This window comes from Frankliniella occidentalis, unplaced genomic scaffold (genome assembly GCF_000697945.3).
Source record: "Frankliniella occidentalis isolate FOCC.00 unplaced genomic scaffold, Focc_3.1 Scaffold25, whole genome shotgun sequence".
Taxonomy (NCBI): domain Eukaryota; kingdom Metazoa; phylum Arthropoda; class Insecta; order Thysanoptera; family Thripidae; genus Frankliniella; species Frankliniella occidentalis.
The window spans coordinates 1,817,636-1,825,242 of NW_026267155.1; the positions used below are offsets into that span (position 1 = coordinate 1,817,636).

A 7,607-nucleotide genomic window follows, 5' to 3' on the forward strand; every position below is an offset into this window, starting at 1 on the left:
GCCCCACCCGGCGTACTTTGACCAACTCCATTCCGGAATAGGAGCAGTTAAAAGAAATTGGCGCCTGGTGAGAAATGCTCTTGGGAAACTATGGCGGAACAAAAGAGAAGAACTAATCATGGGTGCCGCGCTGCCGTTTGCTTCCGGAAGTTGTTTGGCAACGAGAAAGAAACTCGACATTAGCGCACATCATCAACTTCTTAATACAACACAAACTGCCTGCCGGTGCGGTGCTCGGAGGGTGCGCTGCTCGCCCCCGGGGGCCTGCGTCCGCGCCGGGGGCTGTCACAGCGGGCGGGGGCGGGGCGAGCGGGGGCGACGAAATTGCCGGCGGTGCCCTGGCGGTGCCTGCCTGCTGTCGGTGCCTCGCGGGTGCAACGGGACACCCATTACCCGCTCCCGGGGCAAAGTAAGTCGGCCTGGGCAGCGGGCGGCGGGGCGGGCGCTGCGGTGGGACCGGCACGACCACGACCAGCAGGGCCTCCTCCCCCGTACGAGGCATTAGCGGCCACTACCAGGAGCAGGTACTACCAGGAGCGGGCAGTACGAGAGCAGTACCAGGAGCAGGCACTACCGGGCACTACCAGGAGCGGGCACTACCAGGAGCAGGCACTACTAAGAGCAGGCACTACTAGGAGCAGGCACTACCAGGAGCAGGCACTACCAGGAGCAGGCGGGCTGCGGGCTAATAAACACCCAGTGCCTTTTGAATGGAGCCCGCCTTTCCTCAAGTTCGCCAGGTCAGGGGTGAGGCGAGGCCTCAACCAGATGGCGAGCACTACCTGAGCGTTCACGAGGACGAGGTGGGTAAGATCAGGTGGCAGGCAATACCAGAGCGTTCTGGAGGTGGAAACGATCAGGTGGCAGGTACTACCAACGAAATCAGGAGGAGGTGGGTACGATCAGCTGGCAGGTACTATCAGTGAGCGTTCAGGAGGCGCGTACGATCTAGTGGTTGGTAGGTACTACCAGCGGTTCTTTAAGGAGGTGGGTGCAATCAGCTGGCAGGTACTACCAGCGAGCGTTCAGGAGGTGGCAGGTACGAGCGGGCAGCCAACCGCCGAGGGCACTGCACGGCTCGCGCGTGAACTGGGACCAGGCCAGCTGCATGCAGTCCATCGCGACAAGGCTGACAATGAGCTCTCCCCCCAGGGGGGTACCCTTCCCGCCCCCCCCCCTCTCTCTCTCTCTCTCTCTCTCTCTCTCTCTCTCTCTCTCTCTCTCGCTCTCTCCCTCCCTCTCCGGGGCCGCGAGATTCTGTCGACAGCAGGTAGATGAGCGCTGGAGGGCGATAATGGCATTGCGGAACTGGTGCAAATGTGAAAGTCCGCCGTTCAATTACCGGCACCCGCAGAGTTGCCGTTTTTTTCTCTCTCTCTCTGTCTACGCCCTAGTGTTGTTGTTGTTGTTGTTGTTGTTGTTGTTGTTGTTGTTGTTGTTGTTCGTGGTAGTGTCCTTTCCTTCCTTCCTCCACTGATGCAGCAATTGCATTCATCGAGTAAGGTGCGGAGCCAGGAGGGAGGGGGAGAGAGGGGGGGCGGTGCAGGCCGCCGTAGTCAGCCAGCGGGCGATGCGGAGGGGAGATTGGCGACACAGTTCCGTACACAAAACGCGCCAATTCCGAACCGCTTTGCGGCCAGGCGGCGCGCCACCCACCAGAGAAAGACGGACAGGCGGGCGGACCGGGAGAGACAGGCGGGCAGCGCTGGGGGAGAGTTTGGACGACAGACATGCTCGTAGTGAAGTGTGCCCTCTGCAAGTGCTGCAGCAGAATGACGAGCAGCTCTCTCGTTCCCGTTCTCTCTCTTTCCCGTTCCCCCTCTCTCTCTACCCCATCTCCTGGTCATACCGAGGTGTCCGTCCAGCCCGCCCTGCCGGAAGCTTCCTCCGAGGCGGGGGTACAAATTGTCCACGGAGGCAGACTGCGCAATACAAGGACGGCCGACGGCCGGAGGCGAGGGCTGATGGCCTGGGAGCCGACTGACGACCCGCCGCGCGGGCAGAGCCGCCGACTACCTGACTCATCTACCGGTCATCCACCATACGCGACCACATTTTGCCTTCTTTCGACGGTGACCTGCTTCCGAGCCTCTCTGCGGACGCGTCAGAAGATCCCTGCTCTCGCTTCGTCGACGGCGGCCTCGTCGATGGCGGCCACGTCGATGGCGGTCTCGTCGACGGCGGCCTCGTCGTCAGCAGCCCCGTCGACGTCCTCCTCGTCAACCTCGTCGTGTCATGCCTGCCGTCAGCCACAGGGGCCTCGCAATGAGGGCGTCGGAGCGGCGGAGAGGAAGAAGGGCTTCGACGAGTATAAAAGATTGGAATAAATGGCAGGCGGAACCGATGGATGGGTGAATAGATAGTTGGATTGAGCGAGAGAGCGAGCAAGAGAGCGAGCGAGATGGCGAGCGAGAGAGAGATAGAGAGCGATGAGAGATGAATGGGCGCAAGGCGAATATGACAAGTGTCAGTCAGTGGGGTAGTGGGGTTCGGCGGGGCCGCGGGGCCGGTGGAGCAGGAGAGACAGAGAAAAGAAAAAAGTTTGGACGCGAAAAGGAGAACGTTTATCGGGGAGACGAGATCGGCTTCAATCTCCGGCGCGAAGCAAGCGCAGCGCGCGGCGGCCGAAACCTTGTCGATGTTGTGGTTGTTGTTGTTGTTTGCTGCCGCTCGAGAAGCAGGCACTGCAAGCAGCGATTGCACGCCGCAGCAGACACGTCACTTTGCTCAGCTGATCTGCCATCGTCGTCGCCGTCGCCGCCACCGCCGTTGACAACACACCGGTGGAAATTGCCAACAAGTACACTGCTCTGTTTTACCTGTCCTATAAGTTTTCTGGCAACAAACGCCCCCTCTCACCCCACCCTCTCCACCTCCCAAGGGGAAAAAAGGAAATTTCCTAAAGATGTCATGAATTTGAAAGCGCCCTATCTTGTTTGTTTCGTGCTGTTATATGCTGGTTGAAGTAAATTTATTTTTTACAGCAAGCAAACGCCACGGTTCACATACCAAAACTCGCAATTTTCGAGTAATGAACACACTCTAAAAAGTGTTGTTTTTTTCATAGCCTTTGTTCGGCAAATTACCGGAGCTCGGCGCCTGTGAGACTCGGGGTAGGCCACCCCGCGGTACACGCATGCACTGTAGGCCAGACGTTGCCTACCCATCAGGCGCTTACGAAAGCTTTGCAGAGGCTATGCTATGAACATGGCAGTTTTGCGCCGCCGTCGAATGACGAACGTAGTTTCTGGATGGCCCCTCTCCGGAGCCATTTCTGTCAGTTTTACTTCTCTGTCCATTGCTCTCCCGCCCCGTGCCCCACGCGGCGCGCGGCCTGGCACGAACTTACAACCGTCATGCGGACGGCACGACGACGACCCGGTGGTACGGCTCGGCACCGGAGGGAGGGGAGGGGAGGGGAGGGGAGGGGAGGCAGCTGCCATATTGCTCCCTGAAATATATATACTTGGATAAAACCACGCACCGTCCACACGAGCAGACAGTCGCGCGTTTGAAAGTGCCGCCGCGGTAGCTAGCTATACCGTATGCATATCGCAGCGAGGTGAGGTAAACTGCAAATAAGCCGTCGAATTCAAAGCAGCAGGACGTATTCTTCTTGATTAACGGTGTACCTATGCGCCCGCCCCTGCTCAGGCCGAGTCGGCCCTCGGCACTGCCTGATCCATAAAAGCACTGCAGGGCTGGGCGGCCGGCGCGCCCTGGCCTCCCTCACCTCACCCCCCCACCCCCCTCCTCCCTTTTCCAACCCGCTGTCTTTGGCTTTCGCGTGCGCGCGGGGGCCCGGGGCCCCCGCCCTGTCAGGCAGGTGCAGAGAGAGAAGGGTGCGGGTGAAGGGGGGGGGGGGGGGGCAGCGTTTGATTTTGAGAGAGGGGCATAAAGGGTGAGGGACCCGTCACGAAACGAGCGCGCCACGGCTATGTGTTTGTATATTGGGAACGTACACGAACGGCCATCCTACCCCAACACCACAAAGACAAAAGACAAAAAATGTTAAAAATTGTGGGGTGCAGCTTATTAAATCATTGCGAATAACCTCTTTCACACAAACCTGAGATACCAAAAAATAAACCAACATTATTATTTGTCTGAATTTTCTTACGCAAGCTTTACTTTTGATGTAAAATTATGTACGGTCTAGTTGGGTTTTAGAAGAAAAACAAATAACACTCGACTCAGGTAAAGTGTGCAGTGTGTGGCCGCTTTGCTCCCGGTCGCTCCTTCCCCCTGGCGGTTCCCATGCCGGCTGCAGCGGTAGTCACGCCCATGAGGACATGAGCCGTGGGGGGGGGGGGGGGGCACGTAGTACAGTTTACACGGTTCCACTCCGCGGTAGAGGGACCGTTGTGTCCGTGTGCGGCTCTCTGCTGCAGAGCAGCGCGCTCCTGCTTCACATATTCGTCCAGTTTGGGCGGAAGGCGAGGAGGCGAGCCAACGCCGCGGCTATATGGGGGGGCCGCCGAAACAATGCGATATGGAGGGCGCTGGACGGCCTCCTGGAGGAAGAGTATCCCACCGGGTCCCACACGATCCCGCCGCAAAAGCCCCGCCCGCCCGCTGCTCTGCCACGCCGCGCCGTGTCCGCGGACGTCTACACTGGAAAAACAAAGGTGCTACTATACTAATGCTTTTGTAAAGGCATTTGCTAGTACCTTATTGGTGTTTTTCTAGCGCATGCATCACTGTGCGCACCATTTTTCTTGCAAACTTCAACACAAATAAAACTACAAACGTAATACTAATAGACGCAAGCGCTAAATTGTAAAAAACGGCATCGTACTTATTATTACTTAAAATTGTATAATTTCGTGTCTGTCACCTTACAATTGACAGTAAAAAAAACATTGTCAAACTGTTGTTAAATTTGTAGATTCTTTTATAGTGCACGTTTACGTGCAAAAATAGCATTACAGTACAGTGCAATTATTCATAATACGAACTGTAGTCCCTGCTGTAACATTATAATGCCCTTAATTAAACACAAATCCAGTACGCCTGCTGCCGCACTCGTCCTTAGCGCATCACATTCTGCTACTTCTGCTGCTGCTGCTGTAATTTCCTACAACGATTACGATTTTTTATTTTTTTTCCGTCTTCTCTTTGCGAGCTCCAGGAATTGCAGACTGTTGGACGCATCGCATGACGCTATGACATTTTGCAGCGGCCGACGCGACGGAGGCGGCCAGCCTTCAGTCCCAGCGTGTGTGTGTGTGTGTGTGTGTGTGTGTGTGTGTGTGTGAATGGGACGGCCGGGGTCATAGGCGCTGCGTATGGCCCATGATGTAACCCACACATCACTTCACTCCTCCGCTTCATTTGATATCGCACACGCACACACACGCACACACCTCCGCATCCTTCAGAGGTATAAGCACCCTCATCGACACTACACGTATAAAAGTGTGCAACCTTATTTTCAAACGCTGCAAACTGATTGGATGTCTATAAAAGAATACCATCTTGCTGCACTCTTCATCTTACATCTGCGGAAAAAAAAAAGTAAATGGCAACGTGACTAAATGATGATAGCGCCATTTTCTCGACATTACACGCTTGTCGGCCGCATGCAATCCCATATCAAGCGGATCGAAAATCGAAAATAATGTGATTCGCGCCACGATGATTTGAAATGAGTGTCGGCTGAGGGGCTTTGCTTTGAGCTTGTCCCTCCTCCCCCGCCTGTTCTCCTTAACAGGAAGAAGGGGGGGTCATGAGGGACAGGAACTCATCACCAGGACATCTTGCGTCCTGCGTCGCCAAATGACTTTCACTTCCTCTTCGCGAGGCGCAGCGCGAATGTACAAGACACATTATGACAATCAGCACGCCAAAAAGAAAAGAGAGGGAAAAAACTGCGTTGCATATTTGAATTATTTCACTCGGAAGTAGCTTATACTATAGCGTTCTAACGCCCAGAGGACCTGAAGAGTTACGTGACTCACAGTGCACTAGCGTTGTTTATTTTTTAAATATTCACTATTATCCGATTATTATCCCCCTCCCCCCTCTTGGTTGGTTTTAATTATTATAATTCACTGCACGTCGCCGTGTAAGCGATAAGATTAGAACGGAACTCCCGCTCACACGCGCGCACGCGCGAGGGAGGAGGGTGCATTCGCACAATTATAAACTGAAGCGGTAAAAAAAAAGTAAAAAGTCTTACCCGTAAACTCTGTTTAAAATGGGTTGTGATTTTCCAACACTCGGTCGATACGCAGCAACTCAAATCCCAACACTAAACACTTCGTTGTAAGCAAAACTCGAGCATTTCACTGTACTAATTTGAGATAGTTGTGGACCAGTCGTAACATTTTTGAAGTTGTTCAATGTTTGGTAAAGAAGAAGAGTTCTGATTTCCCCCCATAAAAATCACGAAGAGTTCTGGCAATCTTTTCAACACAACGAAACTCTTTATGAAGTTGATAGGACCATTTATTTTGACGGAGAGGAAGTCACCGAGGCTCATGAAGTATGCGGGTTATGACAAGAAGTAACTGCGGGGTTTGATGGACAATTTCCAGGTTCTTTTTTCCGCCCATGCATTTTCCAGCAACAAAAAGTGTGTTTCGGCGGCGCGGCGAGCGCGTTATTTAGAAACAAACAACAAACGCGGCTTATTGTATGCAGATGCAAGCTCCTTCTCGTTATAGCGTCGTCCCCCCGCGCCGTCCGACTTACAGTATCGACTGCATATCTCAGTCCTCCTCCCTCCCCATACGATACCCCCACCTCCTCCCCTTTGTCTGCACGTCATTTCACACCAAGTGGACATGAACTAGAGGCCAGTATGTGTCTCGTGTGTGTGTGTGTGTGTGTGTGTGTGTGTGTGTGTGTGTGTGTGTGAGGGAGAGGATATGTGTGTGTGTGCTTACCGCGAACGTCCGAGCAGCGGTATGAGCGACTATAAATGGGCTAATCACTGTCAACGCTCGCTCCAGGCGGGAGGGGTGTTAGTGAGATACATATATAGTGCGCCTGCTTTTATCGAAGGTATATAAAAGCACACCCACACATACAGACACACCCACACCCACCGTGCAGACTGGGGAAAAAGTCTTAAAAATGAGAAATACATCAGGTTTTATTCCTTTCATCTTAGCTCTAGTGAAAAAAAAAACAAAAAAAAAAAAAGAAACAACAACAACATAAGGACCTGATTGAAGAGAAAAAGCCACAGCAAAACAATCAACTTTAATATTTCTCAATTTAAAAAAAACATTATATCAACTTTTTAATGCATTTTTTGAGATTTACAACACAAATTTAAAATAGGTACAACGTCACGACCGCGGAGAGGTTACGCTGGTGAGATGTCAACTATGAATGTATTGCGCTGCACGAGGGCGTTTGCGTGCGCACGTCCCGCGGCTGCGGCGTGAAGGGCAGGGCGTGTCGGACAAACACACACACACACACGCGCGCGCGCGCACACACACACACACAGGACACAAACGACGGAAAAGCGTGCGCACGAAGCCCTGCTCGTTTATAGATGGATGTATAAAGACCCCACCACCATCGCTGGGCCCGGGCCGGGCCTTGTCACGCTGGGCGTCCCCCTCTAGTGGTGGTGGTGGTGGTGGGGGGGG

At 53.7% G+C, this 7,607-nt stretch overlaps 1 protein-coding gene across 1 annotated transcript in view; it reads right to left on the reverse strand.

The window, feature by feature from the left end:
- Positions 1-7,607, reverse strand: part of LOC113212876 (carbohydrate sulfotransferase 6) — a gene marked incomplete in the record, with an annotated part of 64,049 nt that overhangs the window by 26,144 nt on the left and 30,298 nt on the right.